The sequence below is a fragment of the Narcine bancroftii genome, chromosome 6, assembly GCF_036971445.1.
Source record: "Narcine bancroftii isolate sNarBan1 chromosome 6, sNarBan1.hap1, whole genome shotgun sequence".
In the NCBI taxonomy this organism is placed as follows: Eukaryota; Metazoa; Chordata; class Chondrichthyes; order Torpediniformes; family Narcinidae; genus Narcine; species Narcine bancroftii.
The window spans coordinates 19674001-19697786 of record NC_091474.1 but is presented as its reverse complement, the minus strand read 5'-3'; the positions used below and the strand labels follow the sequence as shown (position 1 = coordinate 19697786).

Genomic DNA, 23786 nt, shown 5'->3' with positions numbered 1-23786 from the left:
ATGCCTGACAATGATGAGACCAAGTGCATACATGTCTGTGGGAGTAGTACTGTAATTGCTCAACTAATATTCAAGATTTTTGGATCAATTTTTCAGGTCAAATTTGGGAGTTCGACTTTTCCATGGATATTACTTTGATTGCAGTAAGTACCTGCATTGTTCAAGGCATCAGGAGTTCAGATGGCCAGGACTGGGTAGTAAGTCCATGTTTGGGTGCTTGGATGGGCAGGCAGCCGTGGCCTAGGGGAGAGTTCATGGTTGAGGCGTCGGGATCTCTGGTGAGCGGGTCACAGGGTCGAGGGTCCGCGGTCAGAGCATTGGGAGCGTGGATGGGCAAGCAGCCGGGGCCAACTTTTACATGGGTCTGAGGGAAACGCACAATTTTGGGACAAAAGGGGAGCAGGGGTTGACTATTATATGAGCATATACAGTAAGTGGATTTGCTGGGGATTGGCAATAGATAGGCCCAGTTACTGAGCAGATAGCTCGATGGTTCGAGTTCAAAAAGATTACTGGTAGGTGTTGGGGGAGACTGAGGGTGGTGTGTTTGGCTGGTCCTGGTCATGAGTCAGATATTCATTACATTAGAGCTGGGCAGAAGAGCAAATCACTGGGAAAAGGGAAACTTAAGTGAGGAAAAACAAGAATGGGATTTTCTTCTCCAATTTATGAATAGGAGTTCTCCTTCTCCCTCCTTCTAAACAATAGTTACAATTTGGGTTTTTTTTAAACATCTCTTTCCAATATTTTTATTTTCCTTCATGTTTTTTAATGCAACCTCTTCAAATATATTTCTTGTGAAGTGCACCTGATTATTTTGCAAAACGGAGAAAAGAGAGTTAAGGATCAACACCTCGATTCCTTGAGGAAAAGGTTTTCTACTGATTGCTAGTATTTATGACAGGGTCAATCAAAATGAGCCACCTACCAAACACTTCATATGTCATCAACATTGTTGGCGAGAATTTCTTTAGTGATTTCTTGAAAGTTTGGGAAATAGTTTGGTGGCATTCCTAGCATTAGACATTTACCAATCTACATCTCCCTGCCCTGAATTTAATGGAACCACAAGGCTCTTGGGGGATAGAACATAAAGGAAAATTACACCAAATAATCAGCGAGTTTTCTTTGTTGTCTAATAACCTTCTGGCTGAATATCTTGGGGTTACCAAAAAATGCACATGTCAAGAAAAAAAATTTGGTCAAATGCCTCGACTGCCAGTTATGACCACTACCCAGCCCTGTTCATCTAGTCCATTTGCAGAGGACAGGCGAGTTGATTCTCCAGCTCCAGAGAGAGGCATCAAGATGTAATTGTGCTCTAAACCAGCCATTCTCCTCTAATCTTTTTTTGGATATGCCCCTCCCACTTTAGGACTCTACCCAAAGTTTATTGGCCCCCTTCCCTGTGAAGCAGTCAAGTTGAGTTGGTTTCGTCTGTACTTCTCTTCTATCGACTACATAAAAAACAGAAAAAATGATTTCACTCTCTCCCCCTCCCTCACCCTTCCCTCCCCCTCTCCCCCTCCCTCTTTACAGGTGCAGTGGCTCCCATTGAGAATGGCTGGTCTAGACAGTGTGTAAACTTTCTGAATGATATGCAAATATCATGGAGATTGAGGTAATCATCTGTAAATATGAGAGAAGCAGTTCTTGATGGTTCACAATGAAGTAAACATCCTTGTTCTAAGCACGTGGCATCTTTAAAATTTACCAGCCTGCCCAGAATAATCCAAGTTCAATCTCCAAATATATTTCAGGTGGTAAAAAGTGAAACAGTAAAATTTCAGAAGCTGGAATATTGAGTAAACTAAACAAAATCACTGGAGGGACTCGGTGATTTAGGCAGCCTCCGCTGAAAGAAGTGGAGAAGTCAAGGCCTTTGTTGTGACATTACATGTGGGGTCCTGCTGAGGTATAGTCATTGACATTCACCTGTTGAAATCTGAGATTTTAATTTTTAAGTGTCTCTGATGTAAAGAGAACGTTAAAATCCATGAAATTGCTGTAAATATTAAAGAATCAAAGATTTAAAAAGTAATATATGACTGAAACCATCAAAATAAATTAAATAAAGCTAAGTCTAAAATCTCCATTTAAATAAATTGGACTAATCCATTGGTGGGGGATGGTAAGGGAAATATTTCCCTGAATAATCCTACTGGACTCCATAGGGATCAGGACAGTTATAAGATTTGCTGGCCTCAGTCACTCTGGGTACGCCAGATTTATCGTCAGTCCAGGGATTTATGTCCTTGGGAGCTCTGGATGCTCACAGTTCCCTTTGGAGTCACCTGCCACAGCCTCCCAGTTTCAAGTCAATAAATGAATGAATTTAGTTGACAGAGGAAATAAAATCTACAAAGCCATTGTTTTTGCAATGAAGACTTTACAAAAAAGGTGACCAATCCTTACAGTCCAAGATCCCAATCATCTATTGTCAGATCAGTGAAAATAAATCAAACCTGGCATTTTCCTTCAGTTTACTGTGAGAACCTAACAATACAGCCAGGCTTCTGACAATCAAATTTTCCATAGAAATGACTTAGGGTTGCCAGTTCATCTATGGGAAGAGGAAGGAGGTGACCTATATTGTTTCTGGGGCTAATGCTCAAAGCCTCAGATTCCAAGGAAACCCCTTTTCAGGGCATTTCATTATTATTCTTTATGGACTGCCACAACAGTGTGTGGCATTGGGAACAATAATCTTCCGAAAACCCAAACAGGGAAAGAGTTTGAATTTCAGAGCAGACATGAGCAGGAGCAGTGATGGATGCCTTGTGAAGAAATTGCTGCGTGATGTCAGGAGTCCAGAACTGTTTTACAATTCCATGCCAAGGAGCGTGTAGAATCAGTGTAAATCTACCAAAAGTTTGAAGATTAATGCATTTTCTTTGTTACTTTTCCCCCAAAAAAGGTACCTCACTGTTTGCTCCCATGCATGTAAAATTACTAGTTTCAAACTCCTGATTAAATTTTCAAACATCTGCAGTTCAATAAGTCTGTATAATCCTGAAAAACTCATGCCACCTTCTGAACTTCCAAAACATTATAAAATAGTACCATGCAAAGATTTGTATTTATTTCCTCCATCTCCCCCCCACCCCCCACCCCCATTGCTTGTAGTTTGAATTCCACATAATGGGGATTTTACTGTATTTAGCCAAGCCATTGGTGGAGATGGAATGGGAAGGAGAGTGGAATTATCTTGGAGAAGAAGCTGTTGCTGCATAGATCAGAATCGCAGATATCTCCAGGCTGGACTAGACAGCTAGACCAGGGATAGGAGGTATGGGAAAGGAAAAAAAGCCCTCCATTTATACAGAGCTGTTGGATGACTTTGAAATATCTCAAAGCTCTATAACGTACACAGTTCACTTCAAAGCCAATCATTGGTAGTAAGTCTAAAACACATTTAGCCAATATATGCAAGCTCCCCATCATCCATCTTAGTGACTCTTGTTGGTTCTCCTGCATTTATCCCTGGAGAAAAGAATTACTGTCACTCATTCACTAACTCAGAAATGCAGTTTCAATTAAACAATATTTATAACTGTTCGTCTTCAACTGAACCGCAACCATGATGCAAACAATTTTAGAAGACGTAACTATGCGTTTTCTTCAGGAAGCAGCAATTTACCAACCAAGAAGGTAGCCTTGTTTTAGAGGACTAATGTGCATCACCCGATTCCCTCATTAAATAAAGATATGATCAATCCTTTGCCAATAAAGGATAAGGGTTGTAGCACGGAGAAGTTAACACACAGAAATGCTGGAGGAATTCAGCCAGTCTCGCAGTGTCCATAGGAGGTAATATATTACTGATGTTTCATGCCTGAGCCCTTCTTCAAAGTATCAGCAAAAAAAAGACATCTGAAGAATGAATGGCAGGGAGAGGAGCCCAGACCAACAGCCAAAAGGTGTTGATAAGACACAAGAGGAAAAGTGAGAATTGATTTTGGCTCTGTGAAAGGAGACACAGGGAAAAGGTGAGAGAGCGAGCTGGGTGGGAGGGGAAAGGGCGACAGGGAGAAGAAGAGGAGGGGGTTGGGGCTTAAATGGGAACCAGAGAAGTCAATGTTAATGCCATTCAGTTAGAGGGTGTCCAGATGGAAGATCTGTGTTGTTCCTCCAATTTGCGAATGCTCTCAGTCTGGCAATGCACAAGACCATAGACAGTCAGTCAGCAAGGGAATAGAACAATGTGGCCACTGGGGGATCCATGCTATTGCGGCGGACTGAGCCAAGGTGCCCAACGAAGTGATCTTCCAGTCTGCACCCAGTCTCAGATGTAGAGGGGACCAAGCACTGCTAAAATCAATTCTCACCTTTCCTTTTCTCATTTCTTATTAACATCTTTGGCTATTGGTGTGGATTACCACCCCCCAAACCCCCACCCCCCAAGGCCCCTGCCATTCTTCAGTCTTTATTCAGAGACCTTCCTGTTCCTTGCTCATTCCTTGAATGGGGGCTCAGGCTCGAAACATCAATATATTGCTACTTCCTATAGCCGCTGCAAGACCAACCGAGTTCCTTCAGCATTTCTATGTGATTTTACTACAATCTGCAGTCTTTTGTGTTTCACTGATAAGTTAACACAGATCACATGTAACAAATGTTACATGATATAATAACATGACATTTTCTCTTCAGGGTGGAGAAATCAGGTAATAGATTTCATGATCAGCTAATAGACAATGTTGAGTGAGGAATAAATATCACATGGGAAATTGTAAAGGAGGCAAATACATGCATTAAAATGGTCACAATCCTTGACTGCATCTTTTATATACTCTGAAATAATCTTTTTTCTAAATAATATTCATAATGAGATTATTGTCAAACACATGTTACAGTGTACATATGCCCAAAATTCTTACTTGTTGCAGTCAAACAGGTACTTGTAAAGAAGAAAACCATAATAATAAATTAATTGAATTAAATGAGACAATAAATACAAATAGAATATTTCACAGTAATCTGAGGGCAAAAAAGTGTCTTGCTATAGTGCAGACAGTCCATGATTAGAGTACTACAGAGAGGTTCAAGTGTCTGATGGCTGTTGGAAAGAAACTGTTCTTGAGCCTAGAGGTGCTAGTCTTCAGACGTCTATACCTTCTGCCCAAAGGTAGCAATGAGAAGAGGTTGTGATCAGAGTGAGGATATTGGATGCCTTCTCGAAGTAGAGCCTCACAGAGGTGTCTGAACTGGATGGGACGTTAGACCATGTAATGAAGCTGGTTATGTTTAAATACATTCTGAATATTCTCAGGCACCAAATTAAAAAAAATCTCCACGTGAACATATTTACTAAACAACCCCGAGGTTCAGCTGCAAGTAATTTGTTTTGCTATTATTCCCAATGACTCAAAGCTCTTTGATCAGGAAAATCTTAATTATCTGGTAACTGAAACAAATAACTCAGATGAAATGATCCAAATGATACATTTTGAATAAACAGCATTGCTATGGGAATTTTAAAAATTCATCCATTCTTCTGGAAGAGCCAAGGTGCTGAACATAATGCTCACTTGAAAGCAGTAAAGGACCTTCAAAGTTCAAATTTATTGTCAGAGCACACACACATGCAAATGCAGCCCAAAGATTCATTTTCCTGTGGGTCAGGCAGAATTTCTACTTATCAGTACTGGAAAAATGGTCTGTATTCAGAAAAGGATGCATATACAAATGGGAAATGTAAACAAAGGGTAGCCGGCCAGCATAGCGGTTTGCACAATGCTGTAACAGGCCTGCGACAGTGGTCAAAATCCCACGCCGTCTATAAGGAGTTTGCACATTCTCCCTGTGGCTGCGTGGGTTTCCTCTAGTTGTTCTGGTTTCCTCCCACTGTTCATAAGTGTAATTGAGCAGGACAGGCTCATGGGCCAAAAGGGCCTATTAGCGTGCTGCATGTCTCCATTTAAAAATTTAAAGTAATATAAGCAAACTGTGTGCAATACAGAAAATAAATACTCTAATAGATAATGTGCAACATATGAGCCCGTAATTAAGTCTCTGATTGAGTTTGTAGTTTAGGAGTCTAATGGTGGAGGCAGTGAACCTAGTAGTACGAGTCCTTTGGCACCTATACCTCTTTGCTGATGGCAGCAGTGAGAACAGAGCCGGTCCTGGGTGGTGTGGATCCTTGATGATTGCTGCTGCTCTCCAACTTTTTCTTGATGGCAGCAAGGGTTTTTGCCCATAATGCACTGGGCTGTGTCCACTGTGTCCTTCAAAATTGTGTGAATATTGTTCACAAAAGACTAAAGTAGCCTTAAGTTCAAGCAATGGTGCAACAGAAATTTCTGCCCCCTCAAATCAGAGGAAACTTCTTCTCTGTTAGTATCATTGGGTGGGGGCATATCTCTGCTCTAAATTGTAAAGGTTACTGACTAGATCTTTGTTTATTTTAAATTGTGCATTTTCTTAGCAAAAGTCTTTTGTCCTAATAATACTACAGCAAAAGATTCAAACAATGCCCCCTTGTCTATCGTAACCTGGCATCCACAACATTACAATACAGAGATGCCTTGTACATTCAGTACATTCACTGTTAAAAAGATGCAGTCCAATCCACATGCTTAATGGCAGATCGACTGCCAACTTGACCTGGGTTATCACAGAGGTTATTCAGCTTTCTCTTTAGCCACTGAGCAGTCAGTTTAATGACAATCTCCCACAGACCACTTAAAATAAAGCACCAGGACTTGGAACTAAGGAGGCAACACTAAATTCAGTAATATCAAGAGCAACATTAACATCTATATCTTTATTCATCTATCTTTTCATTTACAGTAAATCAAAGCTCCCTATTTCATTCAATTAATCTTTGCTTTATGAATCTATTAAAATATAAAACCTGCTAATTACTGCGGGTAAGAATTTATTACAGCAGTCTTCTGGAGAAGGTAAAAATTTCAGTGATACTGGCTTTAAGCTGATTAATATTTCAGAAAGATGCATTCCTGATTGTGAAGAACCATCCCCACCTAAAGCATGAGCCTCCCTGTTCTCCGGATTATAATGGTCCTGGCAGTTTCTGCTCTCACTTCAAATTTTCAACATTGTCATTTTATTTTCTTTCTATGATTCTAAATAATGATAGCATATCTGACACCTTAGGTCAATGAATTGTTGGTTCCACTGAAACATTGACTGAAACATTAAGTCGGTTCATTATTCCAAAGAGGCTGCCTTCCAGCATTTTACATTTTTATTTCAGGTTTTTAGAACCTGTGTTATGTTTTTTTGCAGAATTAATGTACATTAGTCATGCTTCCAGCATTTCATCTTACTCCCCATTTGCTTCCTACAGCCCAGTATAATGATATTAATGTCTTTGAATCTTATTATTAATCTCTCTGAATTTACTTCTGCCTGATGGGATCTCACCCCATCACACCAGTTGCTACAACGATTAGCTTCATCTTTCGCACAGTAAAACACCTCAAGGAACTTCACAGGGTCATTACTACATTTAACTAAAGTTTATTTGTCATATTATACCTGGTTCAGCGAGAAGGGCTCTTTTACAAGCAGTCTAACAGGTCGACTCTAATCGGCATACCATTAAATGTATATGAAGATTTTCACATTGCAATCCACAGTAATTATTAACAGAAGTGAATTTATTGCAAAGTTAATTTTATTCCTGGATTCATTTATGAAGTTTGTCAGCAGGTGATCATTAATTGCCATGAATTTAGACAAAAGTTTAGAAACCTTCCTCAGATTAATCTCCCAACTGACATGAAATTTCTTTCCTCATTTTCACTTGTTCTAGATTATCAAAGATTTTTTTCTCTCTCTTGCATACTCCTGTCTCACTTCACCTCAAAACAGATGGAAATTGGATTTTCTGCTATTTGTAGTTACAGGCAGACAGTCATTGAAGAGAAGCCATAACTCGCTATGAGAATTCATTATTTTGATGATACTATTCTATAAAAATCTATATTATTTAAATTTTTGAAATGTAATAATGTAGCATGGATTATTCAATGCAACTTTACACCTGTTATTCTGAACATATGAAACATCTGATAAGAGTCATACCATCATTTCCATTAATGATCATGGGCTGATTCAGATGTCAGCTTCCATTGGAAATTGTTACAGGAATCGGATCACGAATAACTGATCATGGTTAACTTATTTGGCAAGTTATTAAAAAACAGCAAAATAAACTAAAATCTTTTAGTTAATCTTGTGATAATCATGAAAATAACCCAGTGTTACAGAAGTGAATTCTGACATAACAAAATATTGATAGGATCAAGACAAGTTCAGGGTACAAATGGACTTAAAATGAGCCCAATCTGCCTGATTTTTACTCATAACTTGAAGAGCTCAGGCCCAAAATATCGGTCATATATCTTGACCGCCATATGGACGTTGTGCAATAGGCTGAGTTCCTCCTGTATTTCTGTTTTTACTACAGTCACCGTGTCTAGCTTTTTGTGTTTCACTCCAATTTGTTCTGTATTGATGTAAAAGATAATGCATGGGTAAATTTGCAATAGCCATCCAACTCCAATATGTCTGGCTTCCAGAAGGTGGCCCTTGCCTTCAGCTTCTAAAACGGGTCGATATACTAATTAAACTGAAAGACCTTACTTGGAAGTGTTAACATCGTCAGCTTGTGAATCAACCAAACTGGAAATGAAATTAATAGAATAATTAAGTCTTCAACCTCAATGCACATGATTTTCCATCTAGCTGGGATGCAAGTACACCATTTTTTCACATCAAAGGATGATGCATTCTTTACATCGCCTGAAAATTAAATTTTATAGTCAACGAAGTACAGATAAAGAGTGAAGACTACTTTAATGCAGGAAATGGAATAGGTAAACTGTGCAAGCTGCCACAAACAGCAATGAGCTGCTAACCAGATTATCAGCTTTAATGAGAAATGCATATTGACCAGTGCAAATTTATTTTCTCTTCTTTGAATCTTTTGTGCCCATGAGAAAGAATTGCCTTGGTTTAGTTTCTCATCTACAAGGCAGGACCATCGAGTGCAGCACTCCCTCTGCACTGCAGATTTCTGTGCTCAAGTTCCCAGAGTCCAACAGCAAACCTGAAATCTTCACACTAAGAGGTGACAGTCAAAGCACTATACCACAGAAAGCACTATAGCACAGTGGCAACCAGAGTAGCTCTGGTAGTAGAGCCAGAGCCAGAGCATTGCAACATCAGAGTCCTTGGTTCTGATCTGATCTCAGGTTCTGCCTGTGTGGAATTTGCATGTTCTCCCTGTGATAGAACATAAGAATGTTACAGTACATTATAGGTTCTTTGGCCCTTGATGTTTTGCTTACCTATATATTCCTAACAAAGAAAGACTACCTCATCACCCTCTATTTTTCTTTCATCCATGTGCCTGTCTAAATAAAAGTCTCTTAAATGCCCCTAATGTACTAGGCTCCACCAGTACCTCGAGCAAGCCATTCCAAGCACCCACAATTCTGTTTAAAAAAAATATTTGTAGGACCAGTATCTTCCCGCATCCCCTAGATGGGTTGGTAGATTAACTGAATGCTGTAAAATGCAACTGCTGTGTAGGTGTGTGGTAGAATCTTCGGGGGGGGGGGGGGGGGAGGGAAGTTGATGAGATTGTAAGGAGAATGGAAAAAAAAGATTAGTGTAGGATTAGTGTAAATGGGTGGTTCATTGTCAGCACAGATTCAATGGTCAAAAGGTCCTGTTTCCATGTTGGATCTGTGACACAAGAGCTGAGAGTGAAGAACTGGAAGGACATCCTCACTGTCCTCTCAGGCATCTCACACTCTTCAGCAAGTTGGACTGCCTGAAATCAACAAGAGAAAAGTTGTGCTGATTTTCAATGTGTTTGTTGGAAGAGACTGAAGAGCCTGGAGAGGAGTGTGATAAGATCTAATAGCCCTCCATCATTTCAATCCATATTGGCCCAATGTTCTACTTCATGGGGGATGTAATGTGGTCCTAGCCTCCATCTAAATCACTCTCCTTCTCAGTCACCAGGAGAATGTGTCAGTGGATTGCCTCATGACCACAGAGCTGCCATGGAGAAATAGCTGTAGTGTGCATGCAACGTGTGAGGAATAAGTGTGAGTCTTGTGATGATGCTTTTCTATATTTTGTACGAGGCTGATTGATTGAGGTTATGGATATACAAGAGATGACAGGAAAGTAATTTCCTTGGTGATTGTATGTAAACATCTCTTCTTGCAGTGAAATTAATGGAGAAGGCATACGTAGTTTACAATTAAAAAGCCTATGGTAGTTACCAATAGTCCATTTGGAAATGGAGACCATCTGTCACACTATTGCAAGAATGAATAGGAACCTATATTGTTAGAGGAAGAAGTGCACTCTTTGCAATTATTTTACTTCAGCATCGCAACAGTACAATGTTCTGTGTAGAAAACATACGTTGCTACCTCCCAGTGTGTGGTCTGAAAATAAATACAATAGAAGGAAGAGATCCGAATCGTAAGATGTCATTAAGAAACAGAGCACCAAGGACGAGGCATAACATGGTGACAGCAGTCTCATGAGTCATGTGACTGGTGAATAACTTTTAAAAATCATCCTGTGGTGTGTGCAAACACTGAGTGTATTAAGGTGGCTGCGATGATTAATGAACTAAGGAGGCCAACAACACAATGGAGATGCTCGGAAAATGTCAGCAAAAATGTGAACTGACATTCATTAGATTTCCGAAATGCCTGTGTAGTGAATAGAAGGTCAGCTCCATCCTTTGGAGAGGATTGGATCTTTTCAACAGCTGGGGAACAAGTGAGTCAGAGAATAAGAGTGCTGACAGGATCTTTGAACAACTCAGCTCACACCTCAAGGCAAAATCAAATCACTGGATCCCATATGGGTTCTAGGCCTGAGGCAGGAACCAGGGGAGCACATTGATAAATTTCCATACAAGGCTTAGAATCAAGGAAGTGAATATAGGACCAATGAACCAATTGGGCTTCTGTCCGCCCAGTTGTGCAGAAAGCTCCAATGAATCAAAATTAGAATTTATTGTCATGAACATGTCACAAAATTTGTGGCTTTGCAGCAACATCACAGTGCGAACTTTTATATACACCACCTTACAAAATAAATAAAAACATTGCAAGACTTGGAAAAGGCAAAATAAGACAGTGTGTGGTTCATTGATAATTCAGGAATCTCATGGCAGAGAGGAAGAAGCTTCCTTGTGCTGCTGAGTACTTGTCTTCAGGATTCTGTACCTTTTTTCCCCAGATGGTAGCAGAGTGAAGGGGGCATGGTCTGGTGGGGGTGGGGGGCACAGAGGGGGCATAGAATAGAAGCTGCTTTCTTAAGACACCCCATCTTGGAGATGTCTTGATAGAGGGAAGACTGGTGCCAGTGATGCCACAGGCTGAGTTTTTGCTTGTCCTGAGCATTGGTACCTCTGTACCAGACAGTGATGCAACCAGCCACAATACTCCCCATAGTACACCTGAAGAAGTTTTAAAAAGTCTTTGGTGACACTAATTCCTCAGAAAGTATAGTCTCCTTCATGGTCACAACATGGACAGATTCTTGGAGATGTTGACACCAGGAATTTGAAGTTCTTGATCCTCTCCACTGCTGACCCCCTCAACGAGGAATGGTTCGTGTTCTCCCAATTTCCTCCTGAAGTCCACAATCAACTCCTTGGATTTGCTAACATTGAGTGCAAGGTTGCTGTTGCGATACCACTCAACTAGATGAGCTCCTACAGAGCTGGCTGGAGATGCATCTGGAGGATAGAATGCCACATGACGACAAAGACTACTCAACAACCAAGGTCCCAGATCAGTCCTGGAAGAGAAAGCATGGTTTGTGCAGCCAGAAAACAGAAATGAAATCCAAATTGAAAGTTGAACCCTCAGTACAATCAGCCAACCTATAGCCCCTCCCTCAGCAATATACTGAAGAGAAAGCTTGAAAGGAGCTTGGAAGTGGTAGCGCACATAGGTATAATAGCTGAAGTCACAACTGGATGAATCCCACCGGCATGACAGGAAAGCCAAACTGCAGTTCTCCCTCAGCCCAGTCAGATAAAGTAGAGTCATTACCCAATACCAACTGCAGATGTTACAGTAAAAGGAAATCATCTCGGCCCCTACCTTGTTAAGAGGGAAAGCAGTACATGTAGAGAACAATGGAAAGCTGGAATCCAGGTTATGGGGGAAAAGGCAGGGGAGTGGGGTTGAATGGGAGTATTGATCAGCTCATGATGGAAAGGCAAAGCAGACTCCATGGGACAAATGGCCTGCTTTTGTTCTTATAGTCTAAAGCCATTGATGCAGTTGATGCTCCAAAATTGTACATTGTCAAGATTGAAATGGGTCAGCAGGTGGGACAGATCAGAGTTATTCTCTGGCATACCCTAGAAATGATGATATCGGCAGCATCATCAATGATTTCAACAACATCAGGTGTACAACAATATCAGCCATGCAACTGTGGAACCCTCACAGACCAGCATGTCCATAAAGTCATAATGTCTGACGTCCTAAATGACACTTAAAAATAATGCTTTCAGATGGATAACAACCATTATTTGGCACGCATCTTAAAGCATTGTTCAAAGTTGTTCAAGTTAGACGTTTTTAGTAAATGGACATAAAATGCATGTTAAAAGAAGCAGGTATGCACTGCACGGATAGTGTAGCTGTTAGCACAGCAAACTAGGTTCAAAACTCATGCTCTTTTGTAAGGAGTTTGGGAATTCTCCTGGTGACCTGCATGGGTTTTCTTCAGGGGCTCTGGTTTATTCCCACCCTCCAAAGCGTGCAGGTTTGGTAAGTTAATTTGGTGTAACTGGGTAACACAGGTCAGAGGGGCCTTCTACCATGCTATATGGTTAAAAAATGTAAAATATCACATTAGGGAGAGATTAACAAGGGTATCTTTGTCATAAGTGCAGATAGGCTCTGCGTACCCAACACAACATGCAACTTATCCGTCACTATATTCTGTGTAGAAATCACAGATTGTATCCATCAGTAGTACAATACCCATGATCGAAAAGTAAACGTGGTCAAACAGGTCACCAAGTATAATGAAGAAGCAAAGCTCTTGGAAAAACAATACGTAACTCCCTTCCTTGGAATGAATTGTAGGAGATATTAATCTTCTAAGATTGGTCTGAGTGTTCAAGAAAGGTGGAGCAGGGAACCATTAGGATCGTGTTGCAGTTGCATTGCTGAGGTTTGCTTAGAGTGTCTCCTGCAAAATCACTCGCATCCTTAAAATTCCCTGAAGGTTAATCCAAATGGGAGCAGCGAGCACTGAAGGTCACCTGCCTAGATTCAGCTACATACCATATATACTCATGTAAAATTTTGGGGATAGGGGAGGTTGACTTTTACATGGGTCATACTTTTGACTATGGTAAGTACCTGTGTTGAGATAGGTGGGACTGGGTGGTAAGTCTGCATTAGAGAGTCGGGAGCTTGGATGAGCGGGAGGCTAAGACAAGGATCCATGATGGGGGTGTCGGCAACTTGGATGGGGCGGGTGACTGAGGAGATGATCCATGTATCAGGAGCACCAGAGGGTGGGCAGCCAGTGTGAGGATATGTGGTGGGGGCATTGGGAGTTTGTATGGGTGGGCGGCTGGGAGCTCCAGAGGGCCAGCAGCCGCAGCGAGGATACACGGGTGGGGCATCAAGAGTTATGGTGGGGGGGTGGCACAGAGCCAAAAATATGGGGGGTCATGGAAAACGCATGATTTTGGGGCAACAAGGGGGGGGTTGATTATTACATGAGTATATTCAGTATTCACCATCAGCTGAAGCAATTGTACAAGCTCAAGAGTAAGTGCAGCAATTTCGACAAAGCCAAGCCAGCAAAGGTTGAACAAGGCGTGAACAAGTTAAACAGAAATCATAAACCGTAGTGGAAAGGGATACTCTAATCTCAGTTTATTCCTCTGCAAAATACCCATAAACATAAATTACAAATGTAAGACATTTCAAAAAATTCTTCCATGAGTGTGGAAGAACATCTTGTAGTGCTGCCTGATAAGTGATAATTAACTGCCACCAGTTTGAGTTTTATTTTTGCTGTGGTTAATTATCGCATTGTCAGGCTGCAAAGATCCCTCTAACACCCAGAGAATAAATTGATATTTTTATACTGTGAAAATAATTAGGAGTCAATTACAGTGTTGAAATTATCTGTTTACAGTGGTCAAACAGTTTAACTCCATTTGGTTTTGATTAACAATACGTAAAATAGTCAATTTACTCTTTGGCAACATAAACTGAATACTGGCAATTACAGCAATATTGGACCTTCAACAAGCAAACCACTTAAGTGGATACATCTGTCCCCAGCCTACAGACAGTGCAGGAGTCCAAAAGACCAAACTGCTCCCCTTCACTCCCATTCAAACTCTCTCCTCTGCTGACGACAGAAACAGTAACTGGCAACCCCCACGTTGCCCTGTAGTTTGCCAGAATCCAGAGCAGTGTACCTCCGCAAGAACCTTGGCTTTAGGCACACAGTCCTTTTCACTGTCCTTGTATCTTCAAAGTTGGCTAATCACAGATCTACTACTTCATTCAATCACTGCTAACCGATTTTTTTTTAAATATAGCTTCTGATAAATAATTCTACTTTTTTTACTATTCAGGGAATAATCCAAGAACAGATTGGACATTATTACATTGTCCCATACTCCATCATATTTGGAATATGGGAGGAAACAGGAGCACCTGGGGCAAACCCACGCAGATCGTGGGGAGAACATGCAAACTCTTCATGGACAGCACTGGATCTGAACCCAGGCTGCAGGTGCTGTAATACTAGTAGGCTAATTGCTACACCAACCACATTATTTTTATTTTGCAATTATGACTTCTCTTTTTAAAGTATTTAATTGGGCACTAAACATTTTGAAATGCCTTGAAAAACACTAAATGAATGCAAGTTTTTTTGATTGTTTGGACAAGTTTACAAGGAAGGCATTTCGAGTGATGCACCAACTAATGACCAAGATCTTGCAGTCAACAACAATTGCCTTTCTTATCAACAACTTAAAGCCACTATCAAAGACATGGCAATCTCTTTGATTCACTTGTCTCAACACTGGTTGCTACCAGATGTCACTTTGGGGATCCCCGAGGTTTCAAGACCAGTGATGTTATCAAACAAATTAAATATTCCAATTATACTTCAGAGCTCTCTGACAATAAATGAAGGAAGTCAGGAAAAAACATTATAAAGTTAACGCAAGGCTGTTACAGCACCATTGACCAAAGTTTAAATCCGCAACTGTCTGTAAGGAGTTTGTACATCTTCCTCATGATTACAATGGAGCAACTCTCTGTGGGAGAGCAGGGAACCAAAGACTGCTGCTTAAGCTGGGAAATAAATTAATAAAAGACTCCCCAGTACAAATCGCCTCGCTGAGGTCCCTGACTGAATTCCAGCCAACTTTTGTTTTACTGCCTTGAATGTTCCATGGAACAGAGAATTGGGTTGACCATCGATTCAAGTTTCAAGATTCAATTTATTATCGTAGAATAAAACAGTCACATTAATTGAAATTTCCATTTTCCTGCTGCAAGGTGGAGAGATTCTCCCCAGCAGGAATTGCCTAAGCGCCTATTACATTTCGTATCGTCAGACTTTCTAGCCCTTCCGCAGCCACACAGAGTCCAGTCCAAACCACTGGCAACCCGAGCTCCAGATCTGAACCTCCCACACGGTCAGGAACCTTTCAGCACCCGTGGCACCTTCACGCATCCCAGTTCCAATACCTAGTACCCCTCCAGCCAGTTCGAGTCAGTTTTCATCAGTCCGCAGCCCGGTGCGAGTCTCCTGACAGCAGTCTCCAGCAGCCCACAGCTTTACCAGCAGTCTGCCACATGTACTGGTCCTTCAACTGCAGAGCCCCCTCACTGGTCCTCCAGCATGGTCACTGTCCCCGCGGGTTGACTCCTTCGCTTCTCCCTCTCAGACAGGGTAGTCTTCCTGTCCTCTAGTGCCCTGCTCCAGACCTCCATTTCCCTGGAGTCTGCAGCCCCTCTTGGCTGCTGCCGATTAACAGGCGCTACCATCTTGGGCGCAGTCCTGCCATCGCAGGATTTCAAATAAAAAACCCGTCAGCTCCCTCAATGGGCCAATCAATGCCCAGTCAGAGCTGACATCAGTCATCTGGGTGGCTGGACTCCACGGGAGCGCTCATCTCCGCGTACCAGTGGCAACAGGGGATCAAGATGATGAGTCAGAGAAATAATGTTTGGATATCTAACTTTCAGTGTCTAGAATACATTAGGGAAGCAATGCTGAATCACCGTGACAAATGCCAGCAGTACGCATCAACATGGCACAACACTGATAACAAAAATACTGTCTCTTAAATGAACACAAAAATATGACCAGTAGGCTGGCCAGCCTCTTAAACCTGCCTAGTCATTCAATATAAACTCATCGATCAGCCTATGTTCTCATCTTCTATTCAATACCAGATATCTATTGACCTCAATTTCTAGGATATTCAAAGATTTGTCTCCTTCCTCTTTTATTACCATCCCTCTCCCAACAATGACCTCGCCTCTACGGCACTCCCCTACAGGTAGAAGATTCCAGAAATCATCACACTCTGTGAGAAGCTCCTACTCAGTTTTAAATTACTATCCCTCATCTTGCAACTATGTCCCCTTGTTCAAGGTTCTCCCACAAGCAGAAACATCTCTACATCTACCCTGTCATGTCCTGTCAGGATCTTGCATATCAATTAAAAACTTATTGAACCTCTAACATTCAAAAATATAGATTAATTTTATTAAACATGCAATAGAACTTAAGAATTAAGAGCAGAGTAGGCCATGTGGCCCATTGAACTGAACAGGGGACCAGAGTTCGATTCAGACCTTGGATGTTGTCTGCATGGAGATTACACATTCTCTCCATGAGATTCCCTCATATATTCTGGTTTCCTGCCACATTTCAAATTCATTTGGCGTGAAAGGTTGCCAGGTATTGGAACTGGGATGTGAGGGTGCCAATGGCGCTGAAGGCTTCCTGATCGTGTCGGAGGTTCGAATCTGGAGCTTGGGTGGTCGCTGCTTTGGACTTCAGTCTGTGTGGCTGCGGAGGCTGTGGAAGTGCAGGAGGTGCATCCATGGACACTCAGTGTCCCTTGGGGGGGGGACATTGCTTCTCTTTCTTTGATTTCTGCTGATGGTGAATGTGACTGCCTTATGGCAGACTAAAGCAAACTTCAAGACAATAAATTACATGACAAATAAAAGAATCTTGAATCTTAATTAGCGACTGTTTATTATCCATTCGTGCGGGCTCATGGAAAAAAAAAGGATAACAAAAGGGTGACACAGTTAGTGGTTAGCGCAACACTGTTACAGCGCCAGCGGTTGGGACTGGGGATTGAATCCTGCGCTATCTGTAATGAATTTGTACATTCTCCCCGTGCTTACATTGGGTTTCCTCCCACCATTCAAAACGTACGGGGGCGTGGGGGGGATGTAGGTCTGTGGTGTGTAATTGGGCAGCCCAGGCTCATGGGTCGAAAGGGTCTGTTACCCTGCTGTATGTCTGAATTTAAAAGAGTTGATAGGCACTCGTGAGAAAGAAAACTTTGCATTGGTAAAGACAGGGTGGGTAGAGGGACTACTTGGATTTCTCTCCTGGGAGCTGGTTGTGTTGAAAAGCCATCCTCTGCATTGTAGGAATTATTGGGCAGCAAGCTTCACAGATACTTTTTTTAAATTCTGCTTATATCCTCATGAACATAGCACTCTTGGTTGCTAATACACAATCATTTCCCAGTTAAACTCTGATTCGCCCGTTCAATTTAGTCACGTCAGAATTCAATCATCTGTATCCAGCTTTTTTTTTTATATATACACACACTCATTGACTCATGAAAAAAATATAAACGTTGAGAGGAAGAAGTGAAATATTTTTAAATTTACAATTCAATAAATTAAATTAATAGAAAAAGTATGATTTTAATATATTTTAAGGCTTTTCAGAAATATAATTGTACAATATATAATGTGTGCATTCTAAATCCAGGATTAGCTGTCGTTAAATTTTATTTAAATATGTGCATTTCTAATGGTATAATGAAATATATTCATGAATGATCTGAGTGCACTTAAGGCATCATCTAAATGAAGATGATTAAAATGGAGCATACTGCCTGAAAAAGGGGCCTAAATGTTTAACTTGTGTCACTTTTACGATCTACATTTATCACCTGGGTATCTCTGCAAGAGTCAGATAATGATCTCTTGTGCACTAGAAAGGTCAGGAATGAATCAAGTTTAGCACACTCCACAGATAATGTGGAAGAGAAAAAGAGTACAGCATTTGAAGGAATATGGATCATATTTAGAGTTATACTAGAAATGAGAAGTTTTAGTAGCCCACCATATCACAATCCACTCTGAAGATTGATTGTGCAGCCAAAGATAAAATCGAATCTATTGAAATACAGCACCTGACTACTGGTAACAGGCACAACAAAACTAACTATGTATCACAGGCTTAATTCCTAGCTTGCAAAGTTATTTTTTCCTCCAAAGTCTCAAAACCTGTGGTGGACAATACAAATAAGTCAATGCAAATTCGCTTCACTACTGGATAAGATGTCCGCGATGCAAAACCAGGCAGGTCAGAATGAAAAGTTTACATTCTTAGCGACTATTTGTTTTCAAATTGGCTTTCAGTTCCACATCTTATCAATGAAGAGTGCACAAATAGCTTTAGGCTGAATGATGTGATCATGTTAGGCAACAAAATGTCTTGCATTTCTATGCCACTTTTTGCAAACTCCTTTTGAAGAGCCCAAGATTGATATCGATGGGTGGTGTCAACTGTCTAGCTCAAAGATTTATTGTCAGAGAACATAAATGACATCACATGCATCCCTGAGATTCTTTTTCCTGCAGGCAAGACAGGATTACCACTTACCAGTAATGCAAAAAACAGTATTCAAGAAGATACATACATATGTAAACAAATAAATAAATATAAAGAAACTGACTGTGCAATAGAGAAAAAAAAATCAATAAAATGCAAAAGTAAGAGTCATTAAATGAGTGCCTGAGTTTGCTGTTGAGGAGTCTGGAGGAGGGATGGCAGTTGCTTCTGAACCTGGTGGTGTGAGTCGTGACCCTATAGCCTCTTTCCTGATAGTAATAGCGGGAAGAGAGCAAGTGGTGGGTGGTGAGGGTCCTTGTTGATTGCTACTGCTCTCCGCTGGCAGCATGTTCTCGATGGTAAGGAGGGTTTTGCCTGTGATATCCTGGGCTGTCCATTATCTTTCGCAGGGCTCAGGGGTCTTCGTGTCCCTATACTAGACCACGATGCAGCTGGTCAGCACATTTTCCAACACACAACTGTAGAAGTTTGCCAGGGTTTCTGATGACATACCAAACCTCTGCAAACTCCTGAGGAAGTGAAAGTCCTGACGTGGTTTTTTTCAAAAAGCGATGAATGTATTGTCCAGAAATTGTCTTCTGATTTTAATTTGAAGGTAATTTTTCAAGAGATGTTGTTTGCTGTGTGGAGAGATTGAAGTTATTTTCCTTATTAGACAATCATGTGAAAAATCCCCATAAAGATGTATAAATGCTTTTTAAATCAAAAAACATGTTCTAATTATGTGTAAACTTTAAACATGGACAAGTGATGGTCACATTTATGATGGTGAAAATGGTAACAAAAGGGTCCAGGGAATCCCTCATTCTCGTAATTTAAATTTGTGAAGTAAAACGTGAATGACTACACCAGCAAGTGTTCGAACTTCTCTTCACCATAAGCTCTCCACTCTAAGGTAATGTGAAGATGTCTGTCCATTTTGCAACTATATGGGGAAAAAAAAAGTATTAAAACTGCAAGGCATTTAATGCGTCAGTGGACACACAGGAGACCGCAGATGCTGGAATCTGGAGCTAAACACAAACTGCAGGAAAAATTAGGATTGCCTATATTCAGAAACTTCATTGATCTGAGGAACAATTGAATTGTTATCTCATTCAAGTCAGATTTGAAACCAAAATCTTTTATATAAATTGGGAACAGGAAAGCATCACAGTAAATGGAGTTTTAGTGTGTATTTCCTTTTATCCTGAATTCAATTGATTGCAGTGGTTCAATTCTCCAGTCAGGCAATGCCCGACCTACTGTAATGCACAATTCACCAGATTATTGACATCAGCAATCATGTAGAAACCATAACAACTAATCCATCATGCCACCATTGACAGGACAAAGGAAACAACCAATTTAAACATTATCGCAATAATATACTTAATTAAATCACCACATCCATCTAGCAACAAGGAAACTGAAATGGTTGGTCAATAGAGTCGAGACAAAACTCAAAATGGAGCTTGTCCATGGTGACAGCAACACAAAGGAATACATGTATATTTGAATCGGTGTTCGGAGCAGTCATTCTTAAACTGATAAAAGCATGAAGCACAAGATTTTTTTGTGTGCCTATTGAGCTTTGTGGACAGACAAAGGTGGCTGCGGAAGGGGATTGAGGGCAGGAGAGCGTAATTAGCTTCAATGCATTTTCTTGACTCTTATTTGGCCACATGTTTGGAAATGCACAACATTCACAGCTACTTGTTTCTTAGATTGTCTTTGCTGACCTGCATGCTGCAGAACTTAGTTCAAATAATCTCCCCGCTGGCCAAGTTGGACATTTAAAAGAGTGAAACTTGACCAGAAAGTCTCAATCCATCCTTATTATATCAAAAGGAATGCCCTCCAGAGATGTGAGCATTGCCAAAAAGACTCGCTGGGAACAAAAGTCACAGCTTGATGCTGCCCAATTATAACTGAAGATATGTAGTTTGGAATGCAGAACAAATATATCATATAATACAATGACTTTTGAGGACAAGGTAATTGTTTATGGTGTCCTCTGGAGGAGAACCAAGTATTTCTGGTCTGAGACCAAATCCCGTGCTACCCAGATCATCAACAATGGACATTAGATTGAAACGTGCTGAGAGCAAGATTGCCTTGATCTCAATTAAATTTGACACAGATGCTACACTGGTTCATGTCTTATTTTAATAAAATCACCAAAAAAATTACACGATCCACAAACTTTGGTTATTCTTGCATTTCAAGATGAGGTACTATTAGCTTAACCATTAGAATTACAATTTTGAATTAAGTTAATTAGCATATAATAAGTCCACTGGGGACTAGACTGCCCTAAGGGATCAAGGCTATAGTTCAGCTGTCTGTTTTATATTAGTGGTCTAAAGTTCAGCCATATAAACGTCACAGCTTCTATAATTAACAGACTGGTCATTAGATATACCTGAGGGTCATGTACCTGTCACTTGTTGATTGATATGCAGCCATTACTATAATCTTTCCCCTGCAATATTTGACTTCATTGTCTATATGGGGTGGTGGGAGAGAAGGGAGTTGTTTATATTATGCTTCCTGAATATTAATTAAAGCAAGTATCTGATTTGAAAGCAGTAACCAACTATAATTTGTTAAACTTCAGATCCTCTGATATAAGCTTAGGTTTGGGCCCTTTAGTTTTGTTTCAGATTCTATGTTTAACTTAATGCTTTCTTTAAAGCAAGGATATTTGAAAAAAAAGTCTGAAAGACGGGAGGTGGGGGGGCTGGGCTATAGTACTTCTAATTGGACTAATCCATCAGAGAAATTAGGGATACTTTGGGTTTGGATAACTGGGTTGGGAGAGTCTGGGGAAGCACTATTTGGTTTACATCTGTTCAAAGCATCTGGGAAGCACATCATAAATAACCAAACTACTGAATACACCAAGGTTATGAATTCCAAGCAAGTATTATCCTCCCCCACAGTGCACCCCACCCCCTCAACCCCTGAACTATCTCACATCTGGTTTGGTTTTGTACTTAGTGAGGTATCACTCTTGCCAAAGAGTTGAAGTGATTACAAGATACAAATAGAACCATAAATAAATCTATGATTGGTTAAAGTTTTATCTTAACCATAGCTAATTTATAGAACTAATGACTTGGAGTGAACAAAAATCAACAGTTAAGTACTATTTGACAGTGATGTGAGCATGAAAATATAAAAAGTAGGCAATTGAATGGTGAGACTTTAAATTTAGAATGGGTATCCATAATCCCTGAATTTGAATAAACAATCATTCTTATTCAATCACAGTTTTGGCTTTTGTACTTGACAGAGAAAATAAAGCTCCTACACTTTATGCAGATTCCAAGAAATTGCAAACAAATAATCCAGATCCAATATGCAGGATACTGATTAACTGTCAGCTTTGCACTTCTCTCTGCAGTGTCTCATTTAAAGCTGAAACATTTTGGCATACCATTAAAAGTTTTGCTTTGCATTCAGTACTATAATATTTTCTTCCTGCTGCTGTGCTTATAAGCATGTAATTATCAAGAGCATCAAAGCCATTTAGGACATTCTAGAAGACATGTCATGATTCAAGCATTCTGGCTGGTAAAACGTTCCCACTCAAACAATCCTGAAAAGGTGGCAGTTAATGTCTATCATATGTTAATATACAAGACTGTTTCAAATTAGGCGTCACAATTTAGCATAATGTTCAGTTAACTGGCACTCGTATTTTTGCAGTATGATGAAACCAAGTTAAAGGAAGCAGGATTAAACAAGAAATGAAGTCTGATGAAATGCCATTGACCTTGAAAATTTAACTCTCCGTAGAGGTTGCCTGACTTGCTGAATATTTCCTGCTTTTTGTCTTGTTTCAGAATTCCAAAATGTGATTCGGCTTTTGAATTGAAGCAACAAAAAAAAACGCAAGTCTTTATCCATTCCCATCATGAATAATGTGCATGTGATGTAAACTACATATCTGGTGTACATCAAGACCCAGGTGGGTTGTAGAGTGCATGCAATTTAATTTGAATCACGCAGCCTGAATTCTGTTGCACTCCTGAAGTTTACCTGCTCAGTTATGATGATATTCTGGGGGAAAAGACACTTCAGAAAATTGTAAATTCAAACTTTTGATGTGCCTCCCAAGTTTCTGGGAATTTGCTACCAACAAAGCCCACAATATAGAATGAACAGCTGCATTGAAGTTAATATTAGCCATCTCTTCCATTTGTTGACTTGCCCTGCTGTTCAAAGTCTACTAATTCTGAGGATGCTCAAAATGTAATCAAGGTAACATCTCAAAAATAATTTTAAAAATGCCAATCTTCTGTACTCATGCTCCAAGGTCAAACAGAGCAATACTTAAGTAATATCTCTTATTTCTTCCAACTAAGACAATAAACAACTCCTTTGAGCTTTTTTATTGTCAGAGTACATAGATAACATCACATACAACCCCGAGATTCTTTTTTCGTGAGGGCCAGGCAGAATTACCACTTAAGGATAGAGCAAGATTTTTTTTTAAACTGTGCACAATGTACACCTGTAAACAAATAAAGAAATGTCAACAAACTGATTGAGTTTGTTGTTGAAAAATCTAATGGTGGAGGGGTAGCAACTGTTCCTGAACCTGGCAGTGCAAGTCTTGTGACACCTAGACCTCTTTCCTGATGGTACCAATGAACGTATGCTGGGAGATATGGATCGTTGATGGTTGCTGCTGCTCTCCAACAGCAGTGTTCCCTGTAGATGTTCTCGACGGTGGGGAGGGTTTTGCTTGTGATGTCCTGGTCTGTGTCCACTACCTTTTGCAGGGTTTTATGCTCAGGGGCATTGGACTCCTCATGCCAGACCATGAGACAACCAATCAGCACACTTTCCACCACAGTCTGTAGAAATTTGACAGGGTTTCT

The 23786-nt window shown here is 40.4% G+C and overlaps 1 long non-coding RNA gene across 1 annotated transcript in view; it reads left to right on the top strand.

Annotated features, from left to right (window-relative positions):
* Positions 1-22935, top strand: part of LOC138737443 (uncharacterized) — a 71458-nt gene extending 48523 nt beyond the window's left edge. Inside the window, exon 3 of the long non-coding RNA XR_011340923.1 lies at positions 22746-22935. This is a non-coding gene — a long non-coding RNA (uncharacterized lncRNA). The remainder of the gene's footprint in view (positions 1-22745) is intronic.
* Positions 22936-23786: the final 851 nt, after the last annotated feature.